General features: G+C 39.3%; 1 protein-coding gene and 1 long non-coding RNA gene across 2 annotated transcripts in view; both read left to right on the forward strand.

Annotated features, from left to right (window-relative positions):
* The window catches only part of LOC109063430 (polymeric immunoglobulin receptor-like), a 59,130-nt gene that overhangs the window by 31,084 nt on the left and 5,163 nt on the right, over positions 1 to 22,883 (forward strand). The window lies entirely within an intron of this gene.
* On the forward strand, positions 15,404 to 16,065 carry LOC122135957. The gene is made up of 2 exons (XR_006153813.1): positions 15,404 to 15,625; positions 15,958 to 16,065. It is a non-coding gene; the product is annotated as an uncharacterized LOC122135957 (long non-coding RNA).

Here is a 22,883-nt window from a genome sequence, read left to right on the forward strand (position 1 = left end):
TGAACTCACAGCGCTTTTCTCTTTTATCACTGCAGTAATGATGCTGTTTTTCTGTTCATCATCTTTCTGATCACAGTATTAATCTGACTGACAGATGCAGTACAAGATATTGATGTGACTTGGATATTCTGGAGGAAGTGTTCTTGTGGATTTTGGGCAGCTTTTGGTTAAGTGACTCTGTTAAATATATTGGCCAAAATCTTAACTGAGTGGAGAAGAATAAAAAAATATAAGAACATGCTCATGGATTAATGAAGGAAGCTTAGTACTGTGTAGCAAGCAAGGGAAACCGTCTGATCTTCATTTCAGCGACTGAAACAACAGGATGCGGAAGATACAAGATTGGGATTTCGGCCCCGAGGTCTATATATTATAAATTTATTGTGAAGGGGTAAGTTTCATTGAGATCAAATGAAGTTAGTTAAATATGTGAATTTTAAAGCTTTAATACAGCAAATCTGTTGTTTTCCTACATGAAACGATAGATTCGTGTTGTGGGTCTATCAAAGAACAGTAATTGTGAATCAGTGGAATGTAGTAAATGTCATGATCAGCTGCAACTATTCAGAGCGAGAAACATAAAATAATTATCCGCAAAAATCATGTTTAAAAAAAGAAAAAGCCCTCCTGGAGTTGGATTCACGACTTAATGGTGATACCACTCGGAGACATGGGGAAATCAAAAAATATTTTTCATGATGACAGGAAAGAAACCGCTCTTCAGTGTGAGCTCACTGCTGTGGGACACCAGATGATGGAGGAATGTATCATGTGTGGAGTGAGTTGGGAATCGAAAGGGGACACACTCGATTACAGTTATACTGTATAATTAATCCTAATATCCTGGTTATATATATGCTACATATTATTGTAAGTCAGAAAAATGATCAGTCAAATATGGAAAAAAAAAAATATCAATCTGTGTGTGCTAGTAATATTTAGTTATATAAAATATATTAAATATTATGTGTTTGACAGATAAATTGAACTCGTGTAATAAGAGTGAGGCAGAAGGTTACCCCTCAGGGTGGTGGTTCCTGATGATCAAGTGTGAAACATCCTCAATACAAAACCCAAGACCAAAATACACTCTGTAAAGAATCAGACGGATGGTTCAGAGAGGAAGAATCCAGGAGTAATCAGGCGGAATGGATGGAGAAATGGAGGATGTTTTCTTGCATAATGACGACCACCAGAGCAGGAGTCTTGATGTTGTTTTTTAGAGAGCTGAAAGCTTGCAGATGCAGGAACATACAGGTGTGGAGTGAAAAGAATCTGACGATACTGAGAGCTTCACTGAAAACTACAGATGAGCGTTTGTCAAACCCGGTGAGCACAGAACACAATACTTAACTGCAGGTATTATTTATCTTATTATGACTTGTTATGTAGACCTGTCTTGAATTTGTAGTATGCAAAATATCCCAACAGCATGTACGGAATCTGTGTATCTTGGTGAAGAAGTCAACATCTCCTGTCAGATCCCAGAGGAACATAAAGTTCATTCTGTAAAAGAGGATTTAATACCACATCCTGCCAGAATCATCAGCTCATCTAAAGTGAAAGAAATGAGTGGTTCATCAGAGGAGAAAATGAAGAGAGAGTTGTTACAGTGAGCTACAGAATGTGAGTGTGAGAGATGCTGGAGTTTACTGGTGTGGCGCAGAAAACCAGAGGACACCTATCTGTCTTTTCATCGCCTGACCAACTAAAATTCAGCTCAACCTCATCAGTGAGTCCATTTCAGATGATTTCACAGTAATAAATACAGTCTGTTTCAGAATAATTTGTGTTAAATGTCTGTGTTTGTTTGTGCTTGTAGTGCCTCCAGTATTGAGACGTGAAGGAGAGTCTGCTGAGATCTTCTGCCCTTATGATTCAATCTATAAATCAAAGCCAAAGTCTCTCTCTGTAAGGGAAGGTGCTCCCCTAGAGACAGAAATCCTCTCAGTGAACTGTGAGAGAAGAGAAAGAGACCACGACGGCCAGATTGACTCTGAAAGATGACGTCAATGCAAGTGCTCTTTCACTGGGAGCAGACACTGCTCTGACAGCAGAGGATGCTGGCGAAATACCCCTTTGGTGTGCAGTTGACATTAGAAACACAGCTCAATTATCTTCAACACTCATCTGATGGTCATCATGAACGAGGGTGAGAAGGTTTCTTCATCGGAATATGTCAAACTCCCGGCTGTGAAATGATCTTCTTGTGTTTTTGTAATCACTTCCAGAGCTGAACTTGAACTAAGTATGAGGAGACGACGTGTCAATCCAGTGCAAAACACATCATTGATGAGAAATCAGTAAAAGCTTCTGCAAAGCACATGAAGCCTCCATGTGTGTGAAGGATGGAGTTTCATTGGAGACGATCAGAGATGATCGATTCTCTTTCCAGTGATGAAGCATCCTGCTGGAGTCTTTACTGTGAACGATCACTGATCTGAGAGAAGAGGCATTCTGGGATATACGTGGTGTGGAGATCACGTCATCCACGCTGAAGTTGCATTTAAACATCAAAAGGGGTAAAGATGATTTTTATATTTTTTCTTTAATATTCAAATAATCAACCCTTAACAATCAGATAATTTAATGTCATTATCTACCTACAACAATCACAGATCATTTTGTTTGAACTTTCATTTTTAAAACCTAAACTTCTACATGTGTCCTGTTTATAGCAGAACAAATATAGCAGAGAAAATGTATTTGAATGTTGAGTGAATGTTGAAATATATAATTATTAAATGTATAAAACTATGCATGAACACTCTCTTAGTGATGGTATTAGTATCAACATCATCAAAAGTTACCAACAGCATTTTACAATAAATATTTATTTGATATTTAAATTTGTTTCATGCTGTAGATTAGACATTGCTCATAGTAAATATTCATGTTAACGGTGAAAACTGGAAAATGAACATCATCACTTAAATATTTGTGTAGATTAGTTATATCATTTATGTGTATCTCGTGTTTTCTCTTTAACTATCACTCTGTGTTTTGTTGTTTTATTACTCAGGTTTCTCTCCATGATCATCATTATTAGTGTGTGTGTGATTCTGCTGCTGAGATCTGTCTATCCAAGATGGCGCCGAGCATGGCGGCCGTGTTGCGAGCTCCGATGTCCACTTTGCAGTTTTTCGTCTGTTTTACTTGTTTTTTTGTTGTTTGTTCTAACGTGTTGGATGTTGTTTGTATAACTGTCTACGATAGACACACGCTTCTGCAACATCGGGTTCCTCCGTCGCGGAACGCAAACCGGACTTTGAGTTCTTGAACGCCGGCGCTTTGTTTACAGACACCGCATCAGAGCCCTTTGTCTGGGTCTGCGCGGGGGCGCGACCGAGGAAACGCCGCCGGGAATTAGAGGAAAGAGAGCCGGCCGTCCTCGGCACAGGCGTCAGACTGGTCCCCTCCCCCTCCGACGTCGACCTCCCTCTCCCATCCATTTTTGGCTGGCTAACGTTTCAGTCACTGGACAACAAACTTTGCGAACTGCGGGCACGTATCTCATACCAACGAGAAACAAGGGGACTGCTGCATTATTTCCTCACAGAACCTGGATGTCCGGCAGTGGGTTCCAGACTCAACCCTCGAGCTTACGGGGTTTCTCCGTTGCACCGCTCGGACAGAACGAAAGAGCCTCACAGGGAAAAGCAGAGGTTGGGTGGTTCCGTTTGTTTTCTTTATCAACAACTCGTGTGCATTCCTTACTGTGATGAAAGGAACCTACACTCTATTAAATCCTTCTGCTCCCCTGATCTGGAATTCTCATATGCTTCTGTGTCGACCATTCTGGCTACCGAGGGAATTCACAGCGGTCATAATCACCGCTGTTTACATTCCCCCTCAAGCCAACACAGACCAGGCACTCAAGGAACTGTATGGGAATATAAGTGAGCAGGAAACCGCGTACCCAGATCCGGCGTTTATTGTTACGGGGGACTTTAACAAAGCCAACTTCAGAACAATAGCTCCGAAATATTTTTCAACACATCACCATCAACACGCGTGGTGATCGTGTACTGGACCACTGCTACTCTCCTTTCCGGGACGGCCTACAAATCTCTCCCACGCCCACCTTTCGGCAAATCGGATCACTCTTTCCATTCTGCTGCTGCCTGCTTATAGGCAGAAACTGAAACGGGAAGCACCCGCCCTCAGGACAATTCCAAATGCTGGTCGGACCAATCAGACGCTATACTACAAGACTGTTTTGATCAGGGGACTGGGACATGTTCCGGGCAGCGTCTGATGACGACATAGAGGCGTACTCAGAAACTGTAACGTGTTTCATCAGGAAGTGTGTAGAAGATGTAGTGCCGACAAAAACAATCCCACATCTACCCCAACCAAAAACCGTGGATTAATAGCGATTGTTCGAGCAGCCTTGTCCAGCGTGCGGACATCCGCTTTTAAATCCGTAAAACGCTGATGATCGCAAACAAGCCAGTTACGATCTCAGGGAAATCCATCAAAGCCGCAAAAAGACAATACAAAAACAAAGTTGAAGAACAATTCACACCATGCGATGCAAGAGGCATGTGGCAGGGAAATCAATAAAATCACACAGACTTTAAAGGGAACAAACCAGCTACTGTGAAACATTGCCCGCCTCTCTACCGGACGAGCTGAATAACTTTTATGCTCGTTCGAGGCTCACAACACCGCCCACACAGAGAGCGCTCCCGCAGGTGCTGCAGAAGAGGTGAGTGCCACTCTCCGTCTCTGTCGCGGATGTAAACCGATCCTTCCCGACGGTTGGAATATCCGCAAGGCAGCGGGTCCTGATGGCATCCCAGGCCGTGTGCTCCGAGCATGCGCATTCCAGCTAGCCGGTTTTTTTTTACAGACATTTTCAACCTCCTCCCTCTCTCTCTCTGTGGTTCCTCGTCCCAGGCTTCAAAAAATCCACCATTGTGCCCATACCAAAGAAAAATAAAATAACATGCTTGATATGACTGGAGGCCTGTTGCTCGCAACACCCATCTTCAGTAAGTGTTTTTGAGAGACTCGTCAGAGACTACATCTGCTCTGTGCTGCCTGCCTCACTGGATCCTGCCCCCCCCCCCTTTACAATTTGCATATCGTAGCAACCGTTCTAATTCTACAGACGATGCTATTGCTTTCACTCTACACACTGCTCCTCTCCCCCCTGGAAAATAAGAACACCTATGTTCGAATGCTGTTTGTGGACTACAGCTCAGCATTTAACACCATAGTGCCTGCCACACTTGTTGCGAAGCTCCAGACTCTGGGACTAAACAGATCTCTGTGCAGCTGGATCCTGGACTTCCTAACAGGCAGAAGCCAGGTGGTCAGAATGGGCAAAAAACACTTCATCCCCGCCTGACCCTCAACACTGGTGCTCCTCAGGGCTGTGTCCTCAGCCCGCTCCTGTACTCCCTGTACACACATGACTGTACAGCCACACACAGCTCCAACGTCATCATCAAATTCGCTGATGACACAACGGTGATAGGCCTGATCAACGACAGAAACGATGAGACGGCCTACAGAGAGGAGGTGAGCACCCTGACTAAATGGTGTCAGGACAACCACCTCTCACTCAACATCGACAAGACCAAGGAGCTGGTGGTGGATTTCAGGAGACAGAGCAGAGAACACACACCCATCACCATCGACAAGACACCTGTGGAGCGGGTAAGCAGCTTCAAGTTCCTCGGTGTTAACATCAGCGAGGATCTCACCTGGTCTACACACACTGATGCAGTGCTGAAGAAGGCACATCAACGCCTCTTATTCCGGAGACGGCTGAGGAAGTTTGGAATGAGCCCCAGCATCCTCAGATCGTTTTCTACACCTGCACTATACGAGCAGCATCCTGACGGGCTGCATCACTGCCTGGTTTGGAAACAGCACCGCTGGCAACCGCAAAGCTCTGAAAAGGGTCGTGCGAACTGCCAGCCACATTGTTGGAGGTGAGCTTCCCTCCCTCCAGGACATCTACACCAGGCGGTGTATAAGGAAATCCCGGAGGATCATCAGTGACTCCAGCCAGCCTTCCCACAGACTGCTCTCTCTGCTGCCCTCAGGAAGACGTCCCCCGCAGCATCCGATCCACGCCCCTAGCCGACTGAGGGATAGCTTTTTCCCTCAGGCTATCCAACTTATAAACAGTCTGAACTAATACACCCTACAGAATACTCCACAATATGGTATGCCACACAATGCACTTTAACTTTGACAGTTCAACACAGAACGTATTAACACAACAATCTACCTTCTACCACTGGATTCCATCCAATGCACATCCAATAACATTTGCTGTATCCATCCCACGTACACTTAGCATATTTTTCATGCTTATATATGTCTACATGAATCTCTAGAATGTGTACATTCTGTGTATAGTGTATAATGTGTAGTGACTAACTGTATGGTATGTACATATTGCGTAAAATGTTTAGTGCTAACTGTAAGAATGGTCCAATTAGTACACCTGTGTGTACTGACTATATGCATATTGCATATTTTCACCTGTTGAAGTCTGTATGGTTATATGTTAACGTTTCTTTCTGCAATTTCTTGGTGGCACGCTCACAAGAATTTCACTCACCAAGGCACATGTGCTGTTGTGATGTGACAATTAAAGTGACTTGACTTGACTTGACTTGACTTGCTATGATCGCTGGATTCACCCTGACTGTGTGCACATTGTAAGACACGAGAGCCGAGGTGACGCTCACTCACATTTTACTCACCACAAATCCACAAATCCCCTCTGATGAGCTCCTGTACGCTGCTGTCAGTTTCCAGAAGCATCCAGAAGAGTCACTCTCAGTGAAGAAGCCTACAGTCAGATTCAGTAAGAATGAGATTCACTCTGATTACGCATAAACTGTCAGTCAACCGCATGAGACCAATTAACTATAACAGATCACAGATCCATCAGGTTACCTACATTTTATATTACAAACAATCCAACACGTTACCAACACTCTGTGTTTGTCTCTCGTCGCTTCCTCATTTTGCATTTTTACCTTCACAGTTCATTGATAAAAATGTAGTCATAATTAATCATTTAATATTGAAAAGGATGTTTTTATTGATCAGTGTGGTTCAGTTCTTGTGTCATTAGTGTGAATCATGAGACACTTTAAAGTTTCGGCTGCTGCTCATTTTTGTTTCTTTCACATGTTTAAAATAGTGTAAGCTTCAGTGGTATGTGAGGGTGTGATAAAAACAGCAAAATACAAACACTTCTAGAATATACTGTCAAGTTTCCCTTTCCGAATTGCAGAGACACATGCAGCGTTTGACACGTACACACACTCAAAACTGAATTTTGCTTCTTGTGTAGGTTTACTCGAATAAAATGATTTAATGAACACAACATGCAACATTTTGTCACCACATAAATGTCATTACATTCTATTTATTTACATTTTTTTTGTTTGTTTATCTGTTTCCCTTTTTTTGTGTGTTGCAAATCTAAGTGAAATCATTTTTGTTTGACAACTGAATCTGGACAGTGGATTAGAGTTTCCAGCATGCTTTGCATGTATGTGAAATCGGTGTGAGTACATGTTGAAAATAAGTGTTATATTATGTTATTTGTGAGTGAAGGAAAGATTTGATTGTGGCTTAATGCTTATTTTTTGGTGGGGGGGCATTTAAAAGCAGGCTCTGTTTTGTTTGGAGTGTTGTAATGGTTTTTCATTGTTTAGAAGAGTGGCAGCTTAACAGGCGCGAAACATGACAACTGGTAGTGTAACATTGTCATGGCAAGACATTGTCTAGCATTACCATAGTATGTGAGGGTGATTGAATCTAGCTTTCAAATTGATGAACTAAACAGATATCAGAGAAAATTCCAGAAAAACCGAATAGGAACATAAGCGTCCCTGATTATCATCATGAAAGACAGTGAGAAAGTTTTATAATTTCTGCAAAGGAGAAGGACTGAGATCTGAATGACATAATTTTTAGGAATTGATTTGATTTTGATTTTGATCACCCTCAAGAGGAACTAATTTAAATATTCGCACTGTTTGTTTGGGAAGATGAAATGCACATGAGATTGAAAAGGAGACAGGCAGAAGATAGAACATGATTGTAAAAACCAAAACAATATTATACTGTAGACATTCAGCAATTCATATTCAAACTTTGAATGATCCAACAAGTGATCCATGTGTGATATGACAAATATAATTATTTTTGCATAAACAAATCAAATAAAATCAAAAAGAATAAGCCCACAAATCAATAACACAGAATGTCTATAAATATGTGGTGCTTTAAAAATGTTATACATTTCTGTTGTTTAAGTTAGTAAAATTCAACGTTTTCTTCTTTATTATAATCTGTCTGGCTGACTAAATTCAAAATAAAGTGTATCTTTATATGCTTAGCATGCTTTTCTGAATTTATATAAAAGAAAAATACGAACATAACTTTCAGTCTAGGAAAATATGTAAGTTTATTATAGTTTTTTTAATGTTGTGTTGTGATGTACAGTAAAGGCTGAGCTCATCATCAGACATTCAAATACAAGAGCAAAAGACTGCTGAGACACGGTGAAGTGGTCGTTCTGTACAGTTGTGTTTGAATATCTACAAAAAGTACTTTAAAGAACTACATTTATTTTAAATCGAAAGTGTGTACTTTCAAGAAAAACCTTGGTATTTTTATTAGGCTAAATTAATACTGTGGTGACTGTACTAAAGAAGAACTAACATGTGCTGCTCGCCAGTTTGTGGTTTTCTTCTTGCATTTAAAATTGTATTCAGTCAACACCAAGACACTCTTCAGCAGCCTGCAGGTGTGATAAAAAACAGGAAAGGTTTTTTTTTCATACCCATTGTGACAGATGTTCTGCTCCATAGAAAGATCTGTGAACTGTAATATATGTAGTAATAAATAATAATGTGTGTAATAAAAATTATTATAATAAATCAGTTCCTCCCCAAAAAGTTTTATTCAGGTCATCTTGAAATATTTATGAGATTTAAAGTTCAAGATCAAAAACAGTTTTTAAAAAACAAACTCCTTTACAACAAATTACAACAAATTTGCTAATCAGGAGTCCTGAACATTAATTTCTCTTTACTCTATCTAGTCTCACAGATGAAGCACAACATGGAAGTCATCTTCTAGGTATATATATATTGCAGAGTTTGTTATCGTCTCTAAGGGCCACTAGAAAAGACCAGAGATGACTCTGTGCTTAAACAACAGCGTGCAGCAATGTGGCAATTTTGGTAATTTTGCCCTAAGGAATTGTTTCTTAGGGACCTCATCTCTGACAATAACTGTGATATGCTCACAGAAACACTAAAAAAAAAAATAACTCTTTGAACGAACATAAAAAAAAATCATGGAAATGATTTCCACATGATTAAGTTGCTTTATTTCCAGCATTATGCAATTCTGGTTATTCCAATTTAAATGTACTTACGTTGGATCAACTTAATATATTAAGGTTGATTCAACTTATTATGGTTGGGCCACAGCTTAATTTAATAGTGTCAGCCCCAGCTAATTTGCAATGTTTTGGACCAACTCATTTACTTACGTTGATCTAAATCTAAGCAATTTAAGTTAGCCTAACAAAAGTGGTCATGCTGAAAAAGAAAGCCATTTAATCACGCGGAAATCCTTTCTCCATGATTTAATTACATTAATGCAAAGAATAGCTTTTGAGTGTTAATAAATTACAACCTTTTTACCATACTCTAGGCAAACTTTCTTCTACACAAAAAAAAAAAATAAAATAAACTTTAGGCATTAACAAACTTGTTAGACATAGTCATAAGACAGTTTTGTTACATTCATGGTACACAAAGTTGTTGTCATTGTTTATTGTTAAAACAACTTTGGTTTATGATAGCAGGTCCTCAACCCAAGCAATTGCGCTACACTTCACCACAATGGTAACCCCCCCCCAAAACACTAAAAGTACCAGAAACTGTTTTAAATACAAAACATAAAAGAGCATTAACAAGTCTCCCAATTTTGATCATCTTAATAATAATAAAAAAAAAAATACTAAAATAACATTTTATTTCAACATTTACTCTCCTTATCAATGTTACAAGACAGAAGGGGCAGACACACGGATAAAGGTAATGAGTGTTTATTTTGAACAACCAGATGAGTGATCGGCAGTGAAGGGTATGGTGAATAGCAATCCAGGTAATGTAGTCTTTGGGGGGCTCAGATTGATACTTGCTGATGGAGATCGGATGGAGACACACAGGCTGGAGAAGACTCAGGTGCACACACAGGAGACGAGGAACAGTGAGGAGGGTCCATGTACGTTTTGATCGTTTGTTTTTTCATTTGAAAACACAAAACAAAATAACGAGAAACCACCTGTTTTTCGTTTGTCGTTTCAAACCAAAAACAAAGAAACGGTAAAAAAGAGCCGTTCTCCCGTTTTTGGTTCTGAATCCAAAAACGAAAAAATGACAAAAACCAAAATCAAATAACGGTCCGATTTTTGGTTTTTGGAAATTCCTTTTTTCTTCTTCTTCTTCTTTTTAAGGTTTTATTGGCGGTTGTACAGACAGGTTGGCCACGTGACCCGGAAGTAATAGTAAATATGGCCTATCAAAATAAAAGCCAGCTTTTAGAACGGTTCATAATATGCAGCGCTAACGTTTATACCAGAGTAACGTTAGAAGAAGAAAATCAATTAATAAATAGCCTTATATAAACCTGGACCGGAATGAATATGTTAGCAACAGTAGTTTATTACAGCTATTTAATATCGTGCCTATCCAGACATCACCAGTCTTGATGGTGTTTTTTTTAGAGAGCTGAAAGCTGCAGATGCAGGAACATACAGGTGTGGAGTGAATGTATCTGACTATACTGAGAGCTTCACTGAACTACAGCTGAGCGTCAAACACGGTGAGGAACAGAAAATACTGAATCTTGTATGAGTAAATTATTTGTTCTGATTTTTATGTAAAGTTGTCTTGGTTTATAGATGCAAAATATCCATGACTGAATCTGTTTGTCTTGTTGGAGAAGTCAACATCTCCTGTCAGATTCCAGAGGAACATGAAGTTCATTTCTGTAAAGAGGATGTTAATCACATCTGCCAGAACATCAGCTCATCTAGAAGAATCAGAATTCAGAATCAGAAAGAGCTTTATTGCGAAGTATGCTTGCGCATACAAGGAATTTGTTTTAGTGACATAAGCTTCCAGTACACAGAGACAACAACACACAGACAAAAAAAAAGGCAAATAAATTTACATTTACATTTAATCATTTAGCAGACGCTTTTATCCAAAGCGACTTACAAATGAGAACAATAGAAGCAATCAGATCAACAAGAGAACAACAACGGTATACAAGTGCTATGACAAGTCTCAGTTAGTCTAGTACAGAACACGTAGCCAGGTTTTTTTTATTTTTTTTTTTTTTTTTTTTAAGAATATGATAGACAAGAAAAGAAAAGTACTAGTATTAGTTGGTCAAGTGCAGGCGAAAAAGATGAGTCTTTAGATGTTTTTTGAAAATGAGTAAAGACTCAGCTGTTCGAATTGAGATCGGGAGGTCATTCCACCAGCTGGGCGCAGTCCAGGAAAAGGTCCGTGAGAGTGATTTTGAACCTCTTTGGAATGGAACCACAAGGCGTAGTTCACTTGCAGAGCGCAAACTTCTGGAGGGTGCATAAGATTGAACTAATGTGCTTAGGTATGTTGGTGCCGTGCCAGTGGTCGTCTTGTAGGCAAGCAGCAGTACCTTGAATTTGATGCGAGCGGCTACTGGTAGCCAGTGTAACCTGATGAGGAGAGGAGTAACGTGAGCTGTTTTTGGCTCATTAAAGACAACCCTCGCTGCTGCATTCTGGATCAGTCGCAGAGGCTTGATAGTACATGCAGGAAGGCCCGCCAGGAGAGCATTACAATAGTCCAGTCTGGAGAGAACAAGAGCTTGGACAAGAAGTTGGGTGGCTTGCTCTGACAGGAAGGGTCTAATCTTCCTAATGTTGTATAAGGCAAATCTGCAGGACCGGGTCATTGTAGCAATATGGTCTGTGAAGCTTAACTTATGATCTATCACAACTCCTCGGTTTCTGGCTGTCCTGGAAGAAGTTATGGTTGACGAACCCAGCTGTATAGAGAAGTTGTTATGAAATCACCCCAGACAGCAACAACAAAATAAATTGTATAAACAGTTGTGCTAAGGAAAAGGGCTCATAAAATCACTCTGGATCCCTCACATCCAAGTTACCCCCCTTTTTGAACTTTTGCCATCTGGCCGGCGCTTCAGAGCCGCAAATACCAGGACAGTCAGGCACAAGAACAGTTTCTTACCAGTTACCAGTCCAAACCGTTCTCTGTAGTCTTCTGATGTCTGATTTTGTAGCTGAACCAAACCAGACAGTTATTGAAGTGCACAGGACAGACTCACTGATGGCTGAGTAGAACTGCTTCAGCAGCTCCTGTGGCAGGTTAAACTTCCTCAGCTGGCGAAGGAAGTACAACCTTTGTTGGGCCTTTTTAACAATGGAGTCAGTGATTGTCCCACTTCAGGTCCTGAGAGATGGTAGTTCCCAGGAATCTGAATGACTCCACTGCAGCCACAGTGCTGTCTATGATGGTGAGTGGGGGGAGTGCAGGGGGGTTTCTCCTGAAGTTCACTATCATCTCCACTGTTTTGAGAGTGTTCAGCTCCAGGTTGTTAAGACTGCATCAGACAGCTAGCTGCTCAACCTCTTGTCTGTAAGCAGACTCGTCACCATCCTGGATGAGGCCGATGACTGTAGTGTTGTCTGCAAACTTCAGGAGCTTGACAGAGGGGTCTTTAGAGGTGCAGTCGTTGGTGTAGAGGGAGAAGAGCAGTGGGGAGAGAACACATCCCTGAATGGCACCAGTGTTGGTGAAGCAGCTGTTGGACATGAATTTCCCCAGTCTCACTAGCTGTTGCCTATCTGTCAGAAAGCTGGTGATCCACTGACAGATAGAGCTAGGAACAGAGAGCTGGGTCAGTTTGGTCTGGAGGGCTGTTGGAATGATGGTGTTGAAAGCCAAACTAAAGTCCACAAACAGGATCCTCACATAAGTCCCTGTTTTGTCCAGATGTTGCAGGATGAAGTGCAACCCCATGTTGATTGCATCATCCATGGACCTGTTTGCTCTGTAAGCAAACTGAAAGGGGGTCCAGCAAGGGTCCAGTGATGCCCTTCAGATAAGCCAGAACAAGTTTTTCAAACGACTTCATGACCACATAAATAACTGTGAAAATATGGAGGCCATTAAGTCCTGTTATCTTGGGTTTCTTTGGAACGGGGATGATGGTGGACAGTTTGAAGCAGGAAGGCACTTCACACAACTCCAGAGATCTGTTGAAGATCTGTGAAAAGATGTGGGCCAGCTGGTCAGCACAGGTTTTCAGACAGGCTGGTGTAACGCCATCTGGGCCTGGTGCTTTTCTTCTTTTGTTCTTCCTGAAGACCTGCCGCACATCATCCTCACTGATTTGAAGTGCAGGAGTGGGGGAGAGGAGGATTTCAGGAGGTGTTAACGGTTGTGTAGGGAGATGGTCAGAATGGGTGTGTGGGGTTTCAAATCTACAATAAAACTCATTCAGGTCATTAGCAAGTCGTTGATTTGCCTCAGTGCAGGGTGGGGGGGGGTGTCTTGTAGTTAGTGATGGCTCTCAGTCCTTTCCACACTGAAGTTGAGTCGTTCAACTTTTTAGTGTAGGTCCTTTTAGCCACTCTAATCTCTTTGTTCAGTGTGTTCCTGGCCTGATTGTACAAGAGAATCTGTCCCCATTTCTGTAGGCATCCTCTTTGACCTGACGAAGATGTCTGAGTTTTGCTGTAAACCATGGCTTATCATTGTTGAATGTTAAATAAGTCCTGGTAGGAATGCATATATCCTCACAAAAACTAATATAGTTCATCCAGATCGGTGGTAGCAGCTTCAAAAACACTCCAATCAGTGAGGTCAAAACAAGCTTGTAAATCCTGCTCTGTTTCGTTGGTCCATCTATTCACAATCTATACTACAGGTTTAGCAGATTTAAGTTTCTGCTTGTAGGTCAGTATAAGATGAACCAGGCAGTGATCAGAGAGCCCCAAAGCTTCTGGTGGAACATCCTTTATTGTGGTGTAACAGTGATCTAGTATGTTACTGTCTCTGGTGGGACATGTAACATGCAGTCTGTATTTTGGCAGTTCACAGGAGAGATTGACTTTATTAAAGTCCCCAAAAATGAGTAAAACATTAAAAAATTTTGATTAAAAAAATGTTGTTCTGTCTCTGTGATCTGATCAGCAAGTTTCTTTAAAGCCAGGCTTACGTGCACTTGCGGAGAGATGTAAACACTTACCAGAATGAACGAGTGAAACTCCCACGGCGAATAGACCGGCTTGCATTTAACAAAGAGAACTTCTAGATCTGAACAGCACAGAAATAAAGTGACAGAAATGAATGGTTCATCAGAGAGAAATGAAGAGAGAGTTGTTACAGTGAGCATCAGTGATGTGAGTGTGAGAGATGCTGGAGTTTACTGGTGTGGAGCAGAAACCAGAGACACATATCTGACTTTCATCCCCCTGACCACTAAAATTCAGCTCAACCTCATCAGTGAGTCCATTCAGATGATTTCACTGTAATAAATACAGTCTGTTCAGAATCATTTGTGTTAAATGTCTGTGTTTGTTTGTTTGCTAGATATGCCTCCAATAGTGAGACATGAATAGGGTGACCAGATTTATCATGGAAATGATCAATTTCATATATATAATTATATAATATATATATATATATATATATATATATATATATATATATATATATATATATATAGCCTACATACACACACTTACATAGTTATTTTTATATACAAATAAAGCAAATTACAAACCATAAGAAAAATACAATAGATACACATTACCTATTAAATAAACTTGCTTTTCTAATACAGTAGGTTTAACATGTATACTTTATTTAACATATTTTGTTGTTTGTTTAACATTAATGAGACAGACAGGTATTTAATTAGGCTGATGTCCCTCTAAGAAGACCGAATGAACATAATATACTGACACGTATCCGGTTTTCACCAACCTGTTTACGTTCACTTAAACCAGTGGTTGCCAATACTTTTCCTGGAGAACCCCCAACACTGCAGCTGTGTCCCAAAGTTGAGTGTGCACACTTCGAAGGCCACGGACTTCGAAGACCAGACCTCCGAAGTGCACGAAGGGTTCTCCGAAGTGCGTGAGATGCTCCGCCTTCACAGGATTTCCTTATTCCGTCACCAGGTGTTTCCGATTAGCGCTCTGTCGCATAGCAACGGTGCGAGAAGAGCGCTGATGAGAGGACAGTCCTGCCAGGATAGGTGGAGCCAGAACTGCTCGTTTTTGTTTTTATGAAGTTAAAGTTAAGTTAAGTTGCACGGACTCCGAAGTGCGCATTTGAAGTGCGAATGCGTCACAGTGGCGCGACGAAGACTGACGAGTTTCGAAAGCAACTTCAAATGCGCCCTTCATTTCCCATGAAAATTAAGTGTACATCTAATGGACACTTCGCACCCTTCCATATCCCAGAATCACTTGCGTGCATATGACGAATGTGTTTATATTCAGAGGCAGGTGAGAGTTCTGTGGAGGACTTCACATTGAAATGTAAGTATTGTGTTTTCATTTACTCAAATACCTAGCAAAAGTGTTTAAAGCCAGGTTATTTTTAACATAAAGCCCACAAACAACAAGACAGCCACTGACTATATAAGGCAATGGTCTTTCCCTTTGTTGTGCTTCTGTAGTGCAGTCATGCAGGAGATGTCTACAAATGTTTTCAACCAAACTTAAGCACTTCAGTATTTTGTATGCATGTCCTGCTGTGTCATATTTTCTAATGTTAAGATCGCAAACCTGTCTTTTTCATAAGTGTTTCCATTTTCTTTTGTTTTAATATTATTCTGGAGAAAGTGAGCATGTGTTTTTGTTGTTAACAGGCATGGTTTATTTGTGAAGTGTCCTGAGACAGGTGAGGGAGCAAGTGGACAGGGAGGACATCAAACTCAAACAAATACATTCTTCACTAGCCAAGAGAAAACCGTGGGGAAAAAATTAGTACATTACAGTTTTTCCCAATATATTTTTTAAATGTCATATTGTCAATGAAACAACCTAATTTCTGTAGTTTATTTTTGTGACGCAAGTTAAAAATGAAATGCATAAATTGTATACATTATTCATTTTTAGTGTGTAATTTATTCGTATATAAGCCTGAGTACTTTCTGTACATTTTGTATTTTTGTTTTGCATATTCACATGTAAATAAAAGAAAAGTGCTTATGTACATTTTTTTTTTTTTTATGTAGCTAATAATTTTTTTCACAAAACATTCTTTTATATGTTTATTTGTTTGTCCTGTAAATACTTTTTTACACATCAAAACAAATTGCTCTATACATAACAGAAAGTACTTTTTACAACCCTTTACAACATAGCTTAGGTTTAACCTCAGCAAACCGCATCCAGCATCAGTTTGAGTCCGGCCCTGCCTCCATGTGTTCTGGGGTCTTCAGGAGGTCAATCTCTTGGTGAATGGCCAGCACCTCCTCAGAGAATCGGAGGACAGTGCAGTGACAGTGGAATGAGGGACATGTCAAACACTCTGGAGACCACTAGCAGACAGAAGAGAAACACCAGGGTCTGGATCGTGGCACACCATCACTGTTGCCCTTCACTTCCCAGAAGATCCAGCAGCACAGTCAGGGTCTCCCTGCTCAGAACAAAACCATTAAACACCTGTCCAGCGCAGGCATATTCAGCTTCATCCTGCAGTACAGGGGTCTGGTCTGATTTAGGGAAAGAAGGAAAAGAGAAATTGTTTAGAGCTATGACAACGTAATTAGTAGAAGAAATATTGACATACTTTAGTAAACTACTTTTAGTAACTACCAATACCATATTGGGGAAAAAACTACTACTCATATTTACAACTTTAGTTGAAGGGATAGTTCACCCAAAAATATAAATTACAAACCTGGAGCAACTGAAGGGTGAGTAAATGATTACACAATTTTCATTTTTGGCTAAACTATCCTTTAAGTAAAAGTATTATCTTGCATACTCTAATATACTTCAGGTATTGAGAGTAAAAGTAAAAGGTATGTGCAGTATTGTCTTGAATAAAAGAATTTGTCAGGATGGTTTTACATTAATAATACTGCTGCACTTCTGTGTATGTTGCAGTATTACTTCTAAATATGTTCAAGGTTATTAAATTTAAAGTTGCTGGACATTAAGCTGTACTATGTTCTATTTTTTAAATACAGTTTTATTTTTATGGTTAACTGCCTAAAAAAAATACGGGTTGCAAACCTGTCTACATATAGTCAAGACAATAACTACATAAAATCACACCTTTGTAAGATATCAGTCAGCATTTCAACTGCTATGTGTGTATTTTGTAGTTTTTCGTATGTATCATTACATTATTCAAGCAAGCTCCAAGCCAGTACCTGCATTTAAAGTTGTAATCCGACAAAGATCGCAGCAAACCAGTGTAGTTTACCTGGCCTCGGTCTTGGCTAAGCCTGAGGTTCATCACAGTCTCCTCCATTATGAGTAAATCATAAAAACAAAAACGAGCAGTTCTGGCTCCACCTATCCTGGCAGGACTGTCCTCTCGTCAGCGCTGGCAAACCGTTTACCAATCACGTTTCGCAATCGGCAAAGCAAATTGTGGTACACGCCACTGGCAGCACGCGATGGGTAGCTCGCAAAGCACAATGTTCCTCCGTGTTTTCTCAGCACGATAGCATAGAAAGTACGAGGTTTGAGAAGTAGAAGGCGGGGCAACAATTAAAACATTTCAAAGTTAAAGTTCATAGACAAGTTTCAGTCAAATATTTATGGTTTAGACCTATAACAGAACCCAGTGTTAAAGTAGAGTGCAAACAATTATATCTGGAACATTAGAATACTGTAGAGGCTATATGCGGTCACTTCCGGGAATTCATTGCGGGCTAAAGAAAACGATTTTTTAGGGATCACCTGCATATGTCCAATAACAATATAACACGATATAAGAAAAACCAGACATGGTTTAAATGTCCTTTGAAATAACGCTTGTTTTGGTATGGTGGAAATTTTAAGTAGCCTAGATCATTAGTTATTACATTTACATTTAGCAGACGATTTTATTACAATAAAAGCAGTCAAAACTAACAAAAGAGCAATACAGTGCAAATGCCAAGTCTCGGTTAGCCCAATGTAGTTAAAGTAGCAAGGTTTATATATGTATATATATATATATATATATGTATATATATATATATATATATATATATATGTATGTATATGTAGTGGATGAGAAAAGTTAAGCAAAGTTGTCCTAAGACAATATCGCATTTTGAATTTAGGTTTTAGGACAACTTTGATTAGCTAAAGGATTTGATCCGCTTCAAATGTTGACTACTGTATACACACATGCACACACGCAAAGAAAACAAGTAGTTAGAATATAAATATATAGAATATAGAAAGTAAGTGTTTTTTATGAAAAACAAGTAGCCTAGATAGAAAACGAACAGAGAGCAAGTAGGGTCCTGTTTTTTATTATTATTTAAATGCACACATGTAAACAAATGTACAGAATTATGTGAAGTTACATATTTACATTATTTTTACAGTTACATTGTGTGGCATGATGGGTAAGCAGTAGTTTTCAGAAGTGAATGGGGGGGTATTTTCTTGACGTCATCAAACCAAAGTCACAGTAAGCGCATCAAGTGGTATATCATTCCTGAATCCTGATATGAATTAGTCTTTGAAAGGCCCATTATTATACACAATTCAGTGACCAGTTATTAAAGACAGACACTTGAATTTATCCCTGAATGAATCAGCATCTTGAACGAATAGATTGAATAAAAGTCTTCTTTATTAACACAGTGACCGCCACCTAGTGGCGATATTACTTTCATAAGTATCATAAAGTAGGCCTATCATTTCATTTTGTCATTACATGTTTCTGTGTTTAAAAATGTTGTACAAAACATTAATCTCATTTGATTATAGTAAATGCATGTACAGCCCTCTGATCAGCATTAAACTGTAAACAGGCCTACATCTAAAAGCCACTTCAGACACAGCTTCTATCTCTGAAGACTTGAAAAATACTGATTAACTGCCTATTGTCATATTACATGTATTCTAATTTAACAATTACATTTAATAATTTAACATTAAGGATGACATACATATTTATGCCTAATATGACATTCTGTTTAAATGGTTAATAAAAATCTGTTGCCCCTAATGGGAAAGTAAATTTCTGACACTGATAGAATCATCTCTGGTTTATTTCTAGTTAGTGAGTGCAGGTATGAAGAAAATTCATGAGATAAACGGATATTTCATTTTTCAGATTTCAATATTAAATTAAAAAACGATTGGGATTAAACCCTTATTTTATGCTTATTCATCACAAAGACAACAGTCTTCTTTAGGCTATTCATTTATTTTATGTGAGAATTAAGAATAAAAAAAAATTCTGCTGGCAGAATTTTAAAGAATATAAATCATTAAAGAACTTAGCACAAAAATCTGCAATTATCTTAAAGTCATTAGTTATTTTCCTATCAATACATAGTTGTTGAATAGAATTTTTAACTTGCTACCTTTCCAACCTAAAGAAATAGGCAGCAGAATTCTGCTCACCCTCCTCCAGCCAATTCAGACCAGATCTGATAAAGCCATGGATTTACAGTAGGCCTACTAAGCGTATTTTAACTTCAACCCTGATACTACATCAGTAATTGATAACTGAAGTTAATTATATAACACACTTTCATTATACTAAATTTATAGAATAGAATACCTTTATTGCACAACTATACTTTGAAATTTAAGATCTAGTAGCAATACACACTTACAAACAGTTCTAGTGCACATGTAAACAAATATTCACAGAACTACGAAGTTAGGCTATATATTTACATTATTTTTACAGTTGCATTGCAATCTGTACAAACAAAACAAATTAATTTAATCCTTGTGTTATGTCTAATCCTTAGCATCAGCTAATCTACTGCTTTTTAATTATATTGTTAAAATATATTTTACATGCAGTAATGCACATGCATCTTCAAGAAACATCTAAAAACACATGTCTTCCATCTTTATTTGACCATCGAACTCTAGCACTCTCTATTCTAATTATATTTTATCTATTTTTATTCATTTTTCTTATTAAAAAACAAACAAACAGACACTTGGCCCTCTGTCACTGGCACTCTTAATTCGTTTTCTAACTGCTTGTTTTTCTAAAAAAAAAAAAAAAAAAAAAAATCACTATGCAGGTGCATGATCTCTAAAAAAATCATGTTCTTTAGCCCCGCAATGAATTCGCGGAAGTGACCGCATAATAGATAGCCTCTACAGTATTCTAATGTTCCAGATATAATTGTTTGCGCTCTACTTTAACACTGGGTTTTGTTGTAGGCATAAACCATAAATATTTGACTGAAACTTGTCTATTAATATCTGTTTGCATGAACTTTAACTTAGAAATGTTTTAACTGTTGCCCCGCCTTCTACTTCTCAAACCTCGTACTTTCTATGCTATCGTGCTGAGAAAACACGGAGGAACATTGTGCTTTGCGAGCTACCCATCGCGTGCTGGCAGTGGCGTGTACCACAATTTGCTTTGCCGATTGCGAAACGTGATTGGTAAACGGTTTGCCAGAATATACCCTGACCCTTCTCGCACTGTTGCTATGCGACAGAGCGCTAATCGGAAACACCTGGTGACGGGATTAGGAAATCCTGTGAAGGCGGAGCATCTCACGCACTTCGGAGAACCCTTCGTGCACTTCGGAGGTCTGGTCTTCGAAGTCCGTGGCCTTCGAAGTGTGCACACTCAACTTTGGGACACAGCTATAGAGAACATGAAACCTGTCTGAGCTCTCAGTATCAGACACTAGAACCTCCACTAGGTGGCGCTCTTTCAGTGTAATTAATGTGATATTCAAGCCCCCTCATCCTCTTACTTATCTTTTTTTTTTTTTTTTTTTGCAGCCTTGTTTCCTTTCCTTGTTTCCTTTCCTCCCGTCTTAGCTCCAGCCCCCTTAGGATGTGAGGCAAGTATGCAGGGAAAAAAAAAATGAGGACGGAGGAATTTGAGGAAAACTAGTTGTACATTGGAATATTCTTGATCACTCAAGCATCACTTCAAAGCTCCATCACCTGTGCTCAAGGGATCTGCCCTTATGTTGTTTAGTTATATAAAACATTAATAATAAATATTAATAAAACAAGATGCCCTGTTGAAATATATGTGATGTATGGTTTATTTTAACTGCAAAGGTAAAACATAAATTAAAATTATGATAAATGTGAAAGGGGAGGAGAATTCATATGCACGTCAGATTTTTCGACAAGAAAGACTTCCGCATAGGATACACTTGTTTATCGTCGCTCATAGCTCCTCTGGAAGCCTCCTCACTCCTCCTTCCTCTTCTCCTCACAGTGCAGTTCAAGTACACCCGGCTGCAGCCTGCAGATCGAGGCGGGGCTGCACCTGGGGCGGGGTTGCACGTGCAGCCCCGCCCCATACCTACTCTGATTGGTTTGATCGTCTTTCAAAGACATACATGATAAGAAATGTGTGTGTAGTTGGTGTAGGACGGAGTATGTTGATTAAAAAGCTAAAAATGCTGTGCAGTTTTACAAAGCCTTTACTATAATGCAGTTGTTTATTGTTAACTTGACTCACTATAACTGAATCAAGAGATGTTTACTGCAAGTTTATTCTGGACCAGTCAAATTCACAAATTAATCATTGGGACTTTCAAAAGCATTTAACGTGAGAGTACGTGGACTGATGCATTAAAACGGTGTTTTAAAAAGACCAAACTCAGTAAACAAATTATTAATAAAGCATTATATTCACAGACAAGCAGATATGAGCCCAGAATACGAACGCAACGCAATTAATTAGGCGTTAAGCATTTTCCTCCCATAACCTGCTTGTCTGTAAATAGAATGCTTTATTAAAAATGTTTACTGAGTTAGGTCAGCTTTTTAAAACACGTTTTAATGCATTACGCCACGTTAAGCATTTTCCTTTTAGTCTAATGGTTTTCTGTGGGAGGAAAATGCTTAACGCGTGATTAAACGCATTGCATTCTTATTCTGGACTTATCTGCTTGTCTGTGAATATAATACTTTATTAATAATGTGTTTACTGAGTTTAGTCTTTTAAAACCAAACCCGATTTCAAAAAAGTTGGGACACTGTAAAAAAGGAATGGAATAATTTACAAATCTCATAAACTTATATTTTATTCACAATAGAATATAGATAACATGTCAAATGTTGAAAGTGAGACATTTTGAAATGTCATGCCAAATATTGCCTCATTTTGGATTTCATGAGAGCTACACATTCTAAAAAAGTTGGGACAGGTAGCAATAAGAGGCCGGAAAAGTTAAATGTACATATAAGGAACAGCTGGAGGACCAATTTGCAACTTATTAGGTCAACTGGCAACATGATTGGGCATAAAAAGAGCCTCTCAGAGTGGCAGTGTCTCTCAGAAGTCAAGATGGGCAGAGGATCACCAATTCCCCCCAAAAATAGTGGAGCAATATCAGAAAGGAGTTTCTCAGAGAAAAATTATCATCATCTACAGTGCATAATATCATCCAAAGATTCAGAGAATCTGGAACAATCACTGTGCATAAGGGTCAAGGCCGGAAAACCATACTAGATGCCCGTGATCTTCGGGCCCTTAGACGGCACTGCATCACATACAGGAATGCTACTGTAATGGAAATCACAACATGGGCTCAGGAATACTTCCAGAAAAAAATTGTCGGTGAACACAATCCACCGTGCCATTCGCCGTTGCCAGCTAAAACTCTAT

This window comes from Cyprinus carpio, chromosome B1, assembly GCF_018340385.1.
Source record: "Cyprinus carpio isolate SPL01 chromosome B1, ASM1834038v1, whole genome shotgun sequence".
NCBI lineage: Eukaryota > Metazoa > Chordata > Actinopteri > Cypriniformes > Cyprinidae > Cyprinus > Cyprinus carpio.